The sequence below is a fragment of the Orbicella faveolata genome, unplaced genomic scaffold, assembly GCF_042242905.1.
Source record: "Orbicella faveolata isolate gen_17 unplaced genomic scaffold, um_ofav_v1 contig_34, whole genome shotgun sequence".
In the NCBI taxonomy this organism is placed as follows: domain Eukaryota; kingdom Metazoa; phylum Cnidaria; class Anthozoa; order Scleractinia; family Merulinidae; genus Orbicella; species Orbicella faveolata.
The window spans coordinates 6,281,791-6,297,605 of record NW_028301563.1 but is presented as its reverse complement, the minus strand read 5'-3'; the positions used below and the strand labels follow the sequence as shown (position 1 = coordinate 6,297,605).

The following is a 15,815-nucleotide window of genomic DNA, read 5'->3' as shown; positions in this document are numbered from 1 at the left end:
TACACTTTGCAGTCACTTTGAGAAGAAAAATTTCAAAGCGTCTTGCTAACATATTTAGCTATATTTGAATCAAACAGGTTTGCTTGCAGTTAGCATTTACATACTGTTTGCTAGACCAGGAATAATTGAAGTGGTTATTTGAGGGAAATTGGAGTTAGAATTCTACAAAAACAATTAGATTATTCGCTCTCGATTTCTGAGGCAATTGTTGATTTGGCCTTCAGCCTCATGAACTATCACCTCATAGAAATCTTGAGCTCATAATCTTAAGTCAAGAAGGACACATATATAGTTTGCTTTTATTTACTGCTATTTGCTTGCAGTTAGCATTTATTTACTGCCGTTTGCTTGCAATTAGCATTAATTTACCACTGTTTGCTTGTGGTTAGCGAGAGGTGAAGAGCAAAGCAACCAAATGTCCTCCACGAATTACTAGTATATGCCCTACCTCTGCATATACAAAACAGGGTAATGAGTGATAGTCAAACCTGTATTAAGCGGTCACCCTCGGGGAATGGCTAAGTGACTGCTTAATACAGGTTGTACAAAATACAGGTCAGAACACAGTGAAAATGCCATTTTATATCACAGTTAATGACGGAAGGGAAGCGCATAAACAAAGGTGGTGGCTATGGTCTAGAAGTGCCATGTGAATATCATTTTCAAGGGGATGACTTCTTGCATAACTGACTTAAACAGAAATTCATGAAAGAAGAATTAGATCCAAAATGCTGACAAGACTTTTGACCTTAAGGCAGAAACATTAATATCCCGCAATTTAATGATTTGTGAAACTAAACAAGGAAATCAATTACCTGGTGTGCTATTTGTAATTGTATGAACTAGTACGAGTGGTTTCCTATTACAAAGTGACCGTTTAATACGGGTCAAGACAATAGAAACAGCTCGTCAGGACTTGGCAAAGGGTGACCGTGACCACTTAATAGAGGTGACCGCTTAATAGAGGTCAAAATTAAAGTAATTAAGGGAAGTAATTTTCGCGACTTTGAACACTGACCGCTTAATACAGGTTCGACTGTACATCAAACATAAAGACCTTGTTTGACCACATTTCCAAACACCGTCTTCATATATCTTCTCTATCAGAATTAAAACTAAGGAGAAAACAGAGGAATAAAACTGTAAAGAATCTATGCTAATTTAGATCGATGTCCAAACATCACAGTCAAGTTCCTTTCTTATTTAAGTCAGATTGCATCATGGAGCATACAGCACTTTTGCTGTACTTGGTTGCCCTGCTGCTGTACAATCATGCAGAGAATCATAATCAAAAGCTTCTGCAACTCACGTCTGGACAGAAAAAAATTGTGCAAACACAAGATTTTTTACTTTTATGTAACCACACAGGACAACTTATTGTCTTTTTCTTATACTAGGACAATATTATTACAGCTTTATTTTCCACTACACTTTGCTAGTTTTCTATAAAAAATAACCAACATTAAAATTGAAACAGTAGCTATAATTCTAACCATGCGCAATACACAATAGATAGGCGGATAGAAAAGGACATATTAACCTTCTCAGAAATATACAAGTTTGTAAAATACTGCAAATTCCAGCTCAAACAGCTGCACATGTCTCGAACTTCAATCTCGCCTCTAATGCAGACAATGTTCTAACTCATCTCATCGCCTTAACTGCGTGTTGACAAGCGACAAATTAAGTCTAGATTAGGAGGTGACTTCCAGGCTTCCCTTTCATGCAAATGGAGTTCAACATATGCTAACTTTAGTCTTTGGCTGTGAAATTAACAAGTGTAACAAAAAAAATCACTCAAACACAAGGCATCAGAACTTGGCTCTGCACAGCTTGATCAGAACAATCTACAAAGAAAGCACAACAAAAAATCATGTTGGTTATTAATGTGGTTTCATGGTTAATGCAACCATTTTCAACTGCAAAATAGCCATGTGTGATAAAGATAACGCCTGGTCCTCACTAGCAACGCAAGCATAAGCATAAGCATAAAAGAACCTTATGCACTAATGGGGACAGCCACCACATAAGCATAAGCATAAGAATATCAAAACATTGCGTTCTTGTTATGCTTATGCATATGTCCCTATAGTGTCCACTGAGGACATGTTGGCATAAGCATAAGACTATCAGCCAATCAACGAGCACTGTAAGCTTATGCCAACATGTCCTGACTGAACATAAGTATAAACATAAGAAGAAACCTCATGCCTAAGCTTGTGTTGCAGCTGTCCTCACTAGCACATGAGCTTCTCACTGCTTATGTTTATACTTATGCTAGCATTGCAAGTGAGGACCAGCCTTAACCTCAAGTTTGGAAATGTTCAAAAGTCTATGATAAGAACTGATTTAAGTGCCACTGAAACGAAATTTTTGTATGTGAGATTTTTGCTTAGTAATAAAGTTTCAACCTTACTTGGAAACACTGCAAACTTTTTTTTCGCATACGGTGAGCGAAAACTGCTTTTTGAGCCTTTCGAAGTTGGCTGGTTAGGCCCAAAACTGGCAGCCATTTTGGCACGGCCAAAACAGCCTAGTGACGTCACTGGTTGTATTACTCTCATGCCACGCTGAAAATTTAGAGTGACTGTGGGAGAAGAGATTACTGTTCAAAGCCCCCCAAAAAACATCTTAGGGACATCTCAGAGCTGTAAAACAGATAATAACAGCAGCCTTAGACATGAAGAGGTGGAGAGTCAATCCTGGGGCTTTCCAGTCGATTTAACTGGATATTTGCAGGATATTTTATGTAAGCGAGCAAACGAGTGGGAGTTCTTAGATCGCAAAGTGATCAGGACTCTTGGTGAAATGGCCAGCACTCAATTAAACAATACCTACACTCATAAAGTACAAAAGACATCAAAACAAGAGAAAGCGGCTTTTTAAAATATTATCTGGACTGCTGCTGCACAAATCGCAGCAACGCTTCGAGTTTTCGAGTCGCTTCGCTTTGAGGAAACCGGACACTTCGTGAGTTTCACAGCGGACGAGATTGTGCCAGTGACCTTTAGTCCAGTTGTATCTGCTACATCCTACAAGTTATCACAACAGCAACAATTTAAGAAACCCTCTTCTTTTATATGAGGGAGCGAATTTAAACTATAAAGGTAAACTAAGCTGCCATGACCCTACAGGAATGTTTTCAGGAAACGAGAGACAGCGTGACAATGTCGGCGGCGAAAAGTCATATATGCAAATTAGTTCAAATTCTGTTTAATAAACCTTCGAAAGGAGTGTAAACTAGTGACGTTTTAACGGTTTTGAACTTGGATACTATTAAACAAAGATCATAGACATAAGTATGTTCTAAAGAACTCAAAGTAATCCATTGGCCATGAAATATTGCAATTGGGAGATACGTGTAAAAGAGAAGCGAAATTCCCGCTTTGTTTACACTGATACGTATGCGGCGATAAAGCAAACCCTGCTGCGGATCACAATTTTCAAAGATACATTTTGTCTACCACAAGAACTCTCACTTATTAGTATCATAAAAAGATGCCCTCTGTGTGCAAAGAAATACTCGACTCAAAGCTTGTGGACCGTTAATAACTTCATGAGTGTGTGGGATGGCTGATGCGCTTACGGCTTTTAATTATGCAGTAAAGTTGCCGAGGATATATTATATAGACCTTAGATAAACGTGAGAATCCAAATTTCAGAACCAGGCTGAAAGCAGACGACGAAATATAGTGTTTAGGCTTCAGGACGTGCTATAAAAGTTGCCACACTCGTCTTCGAAGTCTCCAATCGAGTACTCAAGATGTTTGAAAAGTATACTGAGCTGTTCTAATCTGTAGCATTTATTTTGGAGAATCTACACTGTCTGGCGCCTTCCAACGTTTATGATGTGTATTTCCTGTCAAGGCTCGACAGAAATTACAAGGTAGAAAACTAGTTGGTATCGACAATATGAAGAATAAACTTGAATAAATCAAGTGAAAACAAGAGAGAATCTATAGCGCTTCTTGCGTGAATACAACCAGTGACGTCATAAGGTCCTTAAACTCGGTTCCAGAGCCCGGACACAGTTTTGCTCCAAAAAGTCGATTTCAACAGCTAAAAAAAGCACTTTCCGCTAGGATTTGACAGAAATAAAGTTCACCATTACTTTAAGCACGTTTGAAACTATAGATTGGGATAATAAAAGAGAATACGAAAATTTCGTTTCAGTAGCACTTTAAAAATAGCTGGTAAAGATTTGCCCTCCAAATTTGAGACAAAATGAATTTGACTGCTCATGCAGCGTTCCTTCAGTGTCATTACTTGACACCCCACTGAAGGCTGGAGTACTTTCTTTGCTAGGATAATCAAAATCAACTTTTGAGACGAAGAAAAGTGGTTTCCCTACCCTACAGTTTTCGTCAAAATTGCTTTTTACCCAAGTTTCACACGTTCAAGGATCTTCAAGAAAACTACACGACTACTGGTGAGAAGTGAGGGACTTTTCCAGCAAAATTTAACTAATTAAATGTTACATTTTAAAGGACTTTTCAGGGATACATAGCCTGTAATCCACGCAGGTGTCCTGAAAAGTGCATTCTGTCATTTGAGGCGTTTAGCCAGGGTAAGGCCTTATGCATCCCATGGCCCAACAACGAGTGTCGATGGTGATGATGATTCAGACTGGGCAAAATTATTTGACATGGCAGGCTTAATTTAAACAATGAAACTTCAGCATACAGAAGCCTCTTCAACAACAGACTATTCTGGACACTTACGCAATCAAAGCGAAGGAGGCGACAAATCCAGCAAGGGCTTTCACATTAACAACTCCGCTTGCTGAAATAAAAAGAAATACAAAACATTCACTAATGTATCACAGTGGACGTATATTGTGCCAATTTCAGGAGAAGTTGCTAAAGAGGAATGCGATTAAATTTAACCTCAAAACATTTTCAAAAAATAAACCTTGAGATGTTACACTACTGAAAATTCACTTGTTTGCAGCATTTCTTAAAAAAATCTATCATAGAAGGTCTGTTAAATACAAAAATGGTCACTTACTTGGTGTTGTAATTTTAGCTGGCACCTCAGCTGTAAATGCAAAGAAAGAGCAAACCAGCAGTTAGTCAAGAATCATTACAACATTCAAGTCCTCTAATTAGTGACTGGTCTTAAAGGACCCTAATCAGCCGCTGCCACTTCCGATGCCATCAAAATAATCGATATCTCATGGTCAAGCAAAATCTTTATTGGTTTACTGTAAGTTGTGTTCCCGAAAGTATGTTTAGTTATCTTAAGTTTTTTCAGAGATTTCCTTCATTTCAACATACTCCAAAATAAAAAAAAAACATCATAGCCAAACTCTCCTGTGTAAACAAAAACAAGTGTGGGTGACTAGCGCCCTTGAAGCTTGACAGTTGTTTATTTGGGGGGGGGGGGGGGGGTGTAAATTTGAAGTTCTGTAAGAGGTGAAATTATCACATGACTAGACATCATCATAGATGCAACTTGCCCAAAAGGGCAAGCTCAAAAACTGTTTTTTTTTTCCCCCGTTTGCTGGTTTTTTTGCGCTGAAAACAATAGCAATAACACAAAATGCATCTTACTTGTTGTGGTCATATTCTCTCCTCCTGGAGCTAAAAAAAAAAATGGAACAAAAAACATTGGCAAGAACTTCTTAATAGGGGTCCTTCTTAACTACAAGCCTGACTTCCATCGACAATATGTTGGGTTCTAGAATGATAATAGACAACCTGCTTGGCAATATTTGGTTTATTGGAAAGTCAATAGAGGCTTTTCTGTCTTCATATTCATACACAGCAGCAAAGTTACTTGGGAAGCTACAAGCATGTTGTATTTGAATAAACTGATGTTTCTAACAAACTTCGCACTAATTCCTTGTGAAGTGGCAACCTCCCATTTCCCCGAAGGTGGCCGCTTAAAAAGGGTTCAACTGTGATTCAAATAACCTCCCGAGTGTTTTTATTTTTTGAACTGATCAAAAGGCAGCTAAATCTTCAGCTCTGCTTTGCAGTGTAGACAAGGTATCAGGGCTGTCACCTAGGGCCATAACCTGTCACACCTGTTACAGCTTAGTACACTTAATTTTCCCTCGATGCTACACGTGAAATTACCTGTTGTTGATAGAATTCACCCACAAAATAACAAGTTTGCTATGGGTGTGGAGAACAAGGCTACAAGTGACTCAAAACCTAATAACAGCCCTGGGTATTATCCATTTTCCACTGCTCCTCCTCCACTTGGATAACCAAAGAAAGAGTTTTTCACAACTGCTTCCTAGATTCTTAACGAGATGACTACAAACTCCTATTTCACCACAACATAAATGACTTACCAGGAGTGGACGTCCCTGGCATCACTGAAAGTGAAGTTGAAAAGAAAATCCTTTTAACAATGCAACTCAGTCTAAACCAGTCAACCACTTTTCCCATTTTTGCTTAGTGCACCCTTCACTAGGCAAAGTTAATCTACTATAATCACTGAGCAATGCACCACTGGATATAAAATAATGCCAAATTTGAGTAACAATAAGTTAAACAACCTTTACTACGTTTCCAAACCAATTGCTTGTTGAATTTGGCCCTACTTATGCAACTGGTCTATTTGGCTCGAAATTAAAAAATTGCCATTTGGCAACTTGGAGGCAAAAATTAGTCGACAAGTGCAAATTTTTAGTGGCCAGATCATGAAATCAAATAGAAGAGACATAATCTGCAGGCATACATGACACACTTAATGCTTTGCAATGCATTATAGGGTGATTTCGAACACGGGCAGCCATTTCAAAGTTTCCCAAGGATTGTTTACAGTCTTAAGCAAAGCAAAAGGACAGATTGACTCCATACATGCATTATGTCGCATGCTGTAAAATAAAGAAGCGGCTGAATCACACATGGTGATCCAGTTAGCGATCAAAGAACCCAGGTTTGTTTGGTTATATTTGTTTGAATAAAATTAATCGTATCTTTCCTCTTCAAGTGAGGTCGTTTTCCTTAGAGGACAAAAGGTTGCCAAAAAAAAAAAAGGTGAGCTGCCCACTGGCGACCAGGTCTTAATATCTGGTCGCCAACACTGTTTCTGGTCGCATTGGCGACCAGTGAGTTGCAATTTCGAACCCTATTCCCAGTATGACTAGGTTCTCATGCAATAACCAACTGGAGGGAGAAATGGAAAAAGCACATTTTTTGTACCACTTAAAGAACATACTATGAAATGTAGAACTGACAGAACATGTGTGCTGATAAGAAATTGCCAGCAAGCAGGCAAATGTATTTAGCTTACCTGTTGTATTAGGTGTGATACCTGTGGGAAAGATTACAAAAAATACAATGATTAGTCAAGTTGGCCAACATAATGACGCTTATTCTGTAACAGCAGCCCTGAAAGGGCTTCATTTAAGGAGAATCTTTTTTTCCATTTTTGCCTCATTAGCTTAACCTGTTCAGTTCAGTAGTTGGGGAGAAAAGAAGGAGAGAAAGAGTAAAAACAAGGGAGGACTACACCTCAGTCCCCATCGTTTTCTCTCTCAATCGCCCTCTTTGTTTCGCTCTTCCCCAACCACCAACAGCCAGAAACAGGCTAGTTCAGACTTTGATCAGGCTACAAAGATATGAGCTCTGAATAGTCTGCATACAAGTCATGTGGCCCATAAAGCCAGTACTAATCTTATCTCCAGTTTCTATGTAGGATGAAGTAACTTAAGCCTGGTTTTCATATGTCAGGAAAATACCAGATGGTCTGGGATTTTACTGTTTCCTGACTGTCCCAGATTTTGCCAACTAATGAAAACTCAAAATCATAGATACAGTACCGATCAGAAGAAACCTAACAGGGAACGCTTAACCAAATGCATTCTGTTTCCGTTCCACATGCATTCCCGTTCCCGTTCTGTATCTGTTCCGTATCCGTTCTGTATCTGTTCCGTATCCGTTCTGTATCTGTTCCGTATCCATTCCGTTCCCGTTCTGTATCCGTTCTGTGCTGTTCTGTTCCCGTTCTGTTAGCGTTCCATCGGTAAGCGTTCTTGGAACTCATTCAAAGGAACGAGGTTTACGAGAACTTGTTTAAAAGATTAGCGACACTCATTTGCATATCATAAAGTGAGTTAAAACTGTCGCCTTTACGCAAGAATAGGTACAGTAAAGTTAAATTTTCGTGGTGAAAATATGAGTCCAGTTACTCAAAAAATATGGGGAGATGGTATTGTAACTTCAAGGCCAGTTTATAGTAAGTCTTTTTTCCGAAACGATACGAAGCGACCGGCAATCCGTGTGATTGCCCAAGGAAAGGTAGAAGTAAATCAGCTTGCCACGCCATCGATGAAAAAATGCAAGCAAAAGACGAACTTTCAGCTCTTGTATTTACACGAGTACTTTTAGTGAGATTTAATACTGAAGTATCAGCGAAAACTGTTCGGCGAGTGCGGCAGAAACTTGGCTGGAGGACGTGAGTGGTGCAAAGTACTGACAAAAAACCAAAGCGAGCATTTTGTGTTACTTTTACTAACATTATTTTCACAGGCAAATTTTCAGTAAAGACTGAACGTTATCCTCGCCGATCCTTCCGCAAAGTTGGTGAACAAAACCGTAATAAAGGTCAACCGAGACATCGATGTTTTGTTTCGTTTCTCTTCACAAGAAAGCCTTTCAATCCCAGTCTAACTTGACTAGTCCATCCATTTCCTTATTTGGACGTAAGTTGAGCTTGTTGACAAACCAAAATGGCGGCGATGAACTCGAAATGGACGAGAAGATGCAGGGAAGATGCCTGCTTAGTGCGTGTAAAAAGAAATAAAAAAAAGACATAACATCATTCGCTCTGTCATTTTCTCAAGATCGCCGGGCTGGACAAAAAATTGAATGAACGTGTATTTAAAGTTACATCGTTTCCAAATCCTTGGTAAGCACTCTGATAGCGTAACTTACTAGCATGTGTTCTGAAGAACACGTTCTCTTGTAGTTTGCGTTCTGGAGAACGCTTTTTTCCATTTTTGTGATTCGTAACCGTTCTGTATCCATTCCATTTCCGTTCGGTATCCGTTCGGTATCCGTTCTGTATCCGTTCTGTACCCGTTCCGTTTGCGTTCTCGTACCCGTTCTGTATCCATTCTGTTCCCGTTCGCAAACGCATTCCCTGTTAGGTTTCTTCTGATTGGTACTGTATCCCGAATCGTCTGGGATGCATGAGGACATATCTAGAGAATAGGGAGCATTTCTATTTTCCTGACGCGTCTCAGGTTTCTACAATGGTCAGCGATCATTCCCAACAAATGAAAAATCAAACTTGTACGGTTGGGGTCGTCGGCGTCTGTCGGCGATGGATTTCGCTAATTACCAATCCCCTAAATTGCTGGGCTCCAGTCCCCCTATCACAAATAAACATGGCGTCTCTCAAAAACACGAGTGATGGCTATCTCAAATCTGGGACAGACCTCTGGTGAATATCCGATATATTGGCAAAATCTGGGATGGTTGGCAAAGAGAGTCTGGTATTTTTCAGACACATGAAAACCAGGCTTGGGAGTATTCCTACTCCTCCTCTCAAGTCCATTGTAGGGTTACCAATAGCATTAAATTCACAGGGTACCCATTAAAGCACCTGGGTTGGGAAAGGTACTGTGAGAGTAGTGTCTTACCCAAGAGCACAACACAATGGATGCTTTCCACTCATCCAAAAGTTTCAAAAATTTTGAAAATGGGACATGGAACAGAAATTTCTGGCCAAGTTTCCAGAGAATCCAGAAAATGCTGAATTTTTTCCAAACAGGTGGACCTTTCAACCGAAATTCTGGAAATTTTCCAGGAGGAAAGTCAAAAAGATTGGAAATTCCTAGTAAGAAATTTCTGAAAATTTCAGTACAACACAAAAGGAAATTTCTGAAAATTCAAGTTTACCAGGTTTTCTCACCAAATAGAAGTCATTACTGTCTCTAGCCAGGCATTCAACACAAACTACTCAATCTGAATTTGGCACACTAGCCATGAGGCCACTGCACCTCCCAGATATTATTAAAAGGGTGCGATACAATAGGCCCTTTGCACGATCTGGTCACACGGTACGGAACTAATTATGCTGGGATGCAAGTTACACAGTGAGATTTCCAAAACAGAGGAACTCATACCAGTCCAGCCTGACTTTCCTTTGTTTTTAAAGTCCCACTGTGTAACTTGCGTCCCAGCATAATTAATTCCGTACCATGTCACCGGATCATGCAAAGGGCCTATTAACTGCCCTGGGAAAATAACTACAAATTAGTGATGTGGCATTTTTGGTCCGTAAATCTTCGAATTAGCACCCGGGGTACTTATTTCAAATTTAGGGGAAGACAGGGGGCGCCTATTTCATATTTCCCAAATCATAGCCTAACATGATCATTTTTTTAATATATCATCTGCGCGTAAAAAAAAACTATACATCCTTTGTTGTCTCATTACTCGTCCACAAAATGGGGGGAGGGTAGGGGGCGCTTATTTTAATTTCAGCCAAAAGAAGGAGCGCTTATTCGGGGGGGGGGGGGGGGGGCCTAATTCGAGGATTTACGGTAAATGTTCATCTGCTACGGCCGAGTATGCTTGATGGGCCCTTGATGTTACAGGTGAACCTGCCCATAGCTGATACAATTCACCCATAAAATAACAAGTTTGTAAAGAGTGTGAAGATTAATTTAAGAGCTCAGATGAATCAAAACTTTACGACAGTCCTGAATTTATTTACCACATAAAAGCACAGCACAATGGATATCTTAACCCGCCATTAGTAATATTAAGTTTTAGAGATCCAATTCATTACAAAACTTACTGGCTCCTGGAGCAGGAGTTGAAGGGCTTTGTGACAATGACTCAAGCACAACTATGAAAGAAATAAAAAATGTTCTGTTAGAATCTTGTATAGTGAAACTAGCATTAAGCTGACACCCTCTATTAAGAGGATGCCAGCTTGATTCCTCAATTTTCTTTCCACATTTACTGTAAAAATAAACCTGCATTCAGCAGACATTTCTGTATGTTAATTGAATGCGGACACCAAAATAACATTTGAAATACAATTACAATAACATTTCTAAAAATTAAAACTACATTGGTGACCAAAAAAAAGACACTAATACTATTTGCTTTATATTTGCATTCGAAGGAGAAAAAAAAAACTATTCAAAAGATTTACTGGGGTTTTGAAATTAAAATACAATCTTAATTCAGCTGTTAAACTACAAAACTGAGAAAAGATTGATAAAATTACACTAATTGTAAATTAATAAACAATGCAAAAGATGTTGCAGACCGGTAGTCAGTAGAGTTTACAACCCTGAGTGGAAAATTTGGCTTGTGTATTCGGGCTGTTTATTCCCCGACTTGCAATATGGTAATCTTGGCTTCGAGGGTCATACCTGCCTTTACTTTGCCAAATTATGACCTCAGAGATATAACCATGTTTAAAATTAGGACAAATTTATAGTGTGTACCTACCACAAGCAAGGAACAGAAATGACAAAATGACGATTTTCTCCATCTGGTGAAACCAAAAAGAGGTTAACTTAGTTCTTATTAAAAAATAATTATAGCACCATTATTTAAATGCAATACTGTTGAACGCTAGCAATTGGAAAAATATCAGTTTGGTCCTTTGTAGAGGTATTGTACTAGCTCAACCAAGGGTTTCAAACAGATAATGATCTGAAGTTATGTCAAATTTTACTGAAGTGACATATATCTTTTAGGCACAACTAATTAAAATTCGCTGATTAAAAAACCGGTTTACAAATACTAACGCTCTTGAAGAGAACTCGTGACAGTCTGTTTAAGTTTGCAAACAAACCGTAGTAACGGAGAGAAAAAATAAATATAAAGTGGGATTAACGAATCGATGAAAATAAAGGTGATCTATTGTCGCCAAGACTTTAAAAATCTGACAGCGGCTTTGTGGGCGTCGATACCAGAGACATCTAACCGCAATAGCGCGATCGAGCGTGTTTTCAAGGCTACGCAATATGTAGATATTAACACTTTCGGCTCTAAACATTTATGGCATGTTTACTCTTTCGGACAAACGAACGAAGTCAAGCCATAGCAAACCAGGGTACAGCAAAAATCGATGAGAACGTATTCTGTTCCCGAAAAGTTCTTGCTATCGTGTTTTCATTCGATGGTCTCCGTTTCTGTTTATTCAGTTGGCGGTATCTTTTACCAGAACTAGGAGGTTATTAGTTATTTATTACATTCACACACACACACACACACATTACAACAATATTATGTGTGCCGAAAAACAAAACGAAAACAGAAAACGTGTTTTAATCAAATCGCAATTGCTTTTTCGACTAGATACGCCTAGACGCGTCCCTCCATCCTCCAGCAAAACTGATGTTTCGATATTAATATTAAAACCATTAAAGCTACTTCTGTTGCCCGAGAATCTAAACGGTAGTGTAAGTGACGGTTCAGCTGGGAAAATATTCTTTGCGTTGTGAAGGCAGAAATATGCCTTTTCGCGCGCGCGAACACAGCGAATTCGACACTTCAGCAACAAGGAACTTCCCTTCCAAAATCGTCCGCTTTCAACAGACACTTAGGTATACAAGGAAGCAGTTTAAATCTGCATAGAACTGAGAATTATTAAAAGTGGTTGGACATGAATACTCGGGCTGCGTTCTCTTTCCATCATACAGCCTTTTCGTCGAAGTGACTTACCGACTGACAAGTTAACTCAAGATTTCCATACATCTTGACTTATTTTTTCAAGGTAAATGAAACTACTTTTGCGATTTTGTCCTTGCGATCCGTGGCAAATGCGACGAAGGGGCTATTTTAAAATATTCAAAGCTTTCAGGATGCAAAATATGTCGAGATCGCCTTACAAAATTAGCTTGTTTTAACGGAAGAACAGGCATTGATAAAGAACAGATATACTTAAAGAAACATACTTGCTATTCTTATGACTGAAACGCGAAATATTTCGCGATTTTGGGGTAAAAATGTTTTTAGAAATTAACAGCTTCGAATATAATGTCGAAGAAACCGAAACATCTGCGCCGAACAAAATAAAATAGAACGGGGATAGTTTCAAAACTAAAACCACGCGCTGTTACAACCCGACGCCTCCCGTTTCACCGGCGATTTAGTCGCCTTATGTCCTCGCTAATTGAAAATACGTCTTGCCAATTCCTCAACCTGCTTTATTAAATAAACTATGTATGTATGTATGTATGTATGCATGTATGTATGTAAAAGCGACTCAGAGTTTCTTGAAGGTGCAGGTTACTGAACTACACGTGTTTCTCTCGAGGCTACCAGAGTCGATCCGGGAAACTATGTCAATAAACTGAAGGCGCGCTTTGGTTCAGTTATTCAACACAATCACCACCACTGGCGATCCCATTAGGTGGATCAGGCTCATAAAGGGACGCCATGAACCTCGACAGTGAAATATGGGCAATCAGGGTTTTTTAGTGCGTCATTACAAAAGCCAGTTAAAACAAACACAGCACGATTCGGAGCCATCAATATTCAACGGCTTAATTGTCGAAAGAAACTAACGAACTTCAATTTGGCACGGACTAATTTTACAGCAGGTTACAACAGAATGCAGTTCCAAATACTGTACAATTGTGAACACGTTAAGGTATTTAGAATAGATTGACTTTTACGAACTTGCAACAGCGCGTGTCGTGGGTGTTGTTTCCGCCACGCCAGTTTCAAGGCGCCCGTAAAAGATTGGCCTTGTTCAGGGAAGCATTTCGCGCTTGAGCGAACGAGGAAAATATCACCTCGAAGCAACTAATGAGAAAGCAGCCTTTTTCTCAGTTGAATAGTCACTATTATAGTTAACTTTTTCTATAGTAATTCAGGCTACATCCCTTTAGTTTGAGCTACAACGTGTATGTTCGTTTTTGCTTCATACAGTAGACCAAACACGTTTCGAAAACCATGCCGATTTCGAAACATCGACGATGGTACAGCAGTTTTCGAACCGGTTTGGTCATTCAGATAAAATATGCTTTGTCTTCATTATTTTTGGTTTTATTCAAGCATGAGCGGTCTCGCTATAATCGTACGATCTTCATGAAACAAGCGAATATCCTCAAGAAATGAAAATGGCGGCGCGCCCAGTTGCATTACAATTTATGCTTAGTTGTAACAAGACTTTTTAGGCGCGATAGTATAAATCTAAAGCATTCGGTTTCAATCTTTCGGCAACCGAAGCGAGTCAAGGTCATAATAGGAAAAAAAAGCTGATCGAAAATCGCCAGTGAATCGTAACGAGCTCCCGTGAAAGAATATAAAGGCGTGCCTGCCGAGCGAACCGTGCTCGATTAAATCAATGTTGTATGCTAAAATGAAGCGCCTTACAATCATTCCTTACTTTCCTTGCTTACACATAAAATTAAAACAAGATTTTTGTAAGCGCTACAATAACTCACCTTATAGATTTACGATTTTCGAACGTCGAAGATCAAGCTTACAAATTGCTTCTATACAAACAAGAACAGCACAGCACCAACGCCTTAGAACGAGAGACTGCGAAATGTAATCTCCTTGCTATTTGACTGAAGCCAAAAAGCATGTGACTTCCACGTGATCATTTGATTGTTTGGTTTTGGTTGCTTACGTAAGTGGGTTGGAATCCAGTCAAGCGCATGGCAGCGCGCGCGAGCCAACGGGTTACGAAGAGGCATGCTGTGTTATAATTGTTATTGTTGCGATGAACTCTGATCAGCATCGGGTTTGCTGTTTCATGTGCCAGAAATAAAAACATAACTTGTGTTTATACTGTCGTTTGTGCTGAATTAAAGAAGAGGAAGTTAGTTTTTGCTCCTAGCAGCCCCTCGGCTTGTCACGAACAAAGGTTACTATTTGTATTAAGACCGGGGTAGCGACTGTGATTGGCTAAGATTTTGATTGACAATTTGCAAGGTTGGTACACCGTATAATTTTAAAATAAATAAATGTAGTTGCCGAGGACATCGTTATTTAGTTAGTATAAAATTATGCTCCTTGCAAAACTATATCATTGCTGGAAATAATTTTTTTTTATGGACGACACGCATGGTTGATGAAGTTTTTATTTTTTTCCTGATTCCTTTCAGCGAATATCGCAAAAAAAAACCGATTGCTTTAATAAGCCAATGAATCCGGGTGTGTGTCAGTCATCAACTAAATCTTTCTTCCTTTTGCATCAAATTTGCATCGGAACAATGTCCTGCTTTCACTTCTCCTACATTTGTATAAAGCGATAGATTGATCTTTGACCTCGCTTGAGACGCCGATATTCCCAATCCAAAGCGATATCTGGTATTGGATTACGGTGAAAACCCTGGCTCAGGTTGCACGTTAGCAGTACAACGTGGACAGATGTAAACAGAAAGTCAACACAGAGTTTATATGACGGAGCTCATCCAGACAGGCATTTCACACACAGCAAAACTTTACACCTTACCAGGAGCCCCCTAACGTATCAAAATAATGATGAAACTGATATAATCAAGAAAATTTCACAAAATCTATATCTGTAGCTATGTCGGTCCAAAGTACACTTCTTTGAAGTCACGCTAAAACTCAACTCGAAATACATCGCTTTAAAAAAATTAAACGAGACTTTCCAACATTAACTTGTTCTGAATATGTAAAAATGGTCCTCACAGATTTATATGGGATTTGAGTAACTTTTTCAGGGGTGAAATAAAGTGGCTCATTATTCCATACAAATCGTGACTTTTTTCATTTTATCCGCCGCAATATATAAACAGTCAAAAACTGACGCCCTTGACGCCGCAATGTTGAATTCGTGGTGAGCAGGGCAGATTTTCTAGATAATTAATGCCAGTTTTCAGTTGTAACTTCGGCGCGCACCGAAAT

General features: G+C 39.2%; 1 long non-coding RNA gene across 1 annotated transcript; it reads right to left on the bottom strand.

Moving 5' to 3' along the window:
- Nucleotides 1-1,326: 1,326 nt before the first annotated feature.
- LOC110055737 (uncharacterized) lies at nucleotides 1,327-14,536 on the bottom strand. Its single transcript, XR_002297392.2, has 9 exons — nucleotides 14,381-14,536; nucleotides 11,430-11,472; nucleotides 10,765-10,815; nucleotides 7,249-7,269; nucleotides 6,302-6,325; nucleotides 5,553-5,582; nucleotides 5,008-5,037; nucleotides 4,722-4,782; nucleotides 1,327-1,847 (listed from the first exon to the last, which is right to left on the bottom strand). It is a non-coding gene; the product is annotated as an uncharacterized LOC110055737 (long non-coding RNA).
- Nucleotides 14,537-15,815: the final 1,279 nt, after the last annotated feature.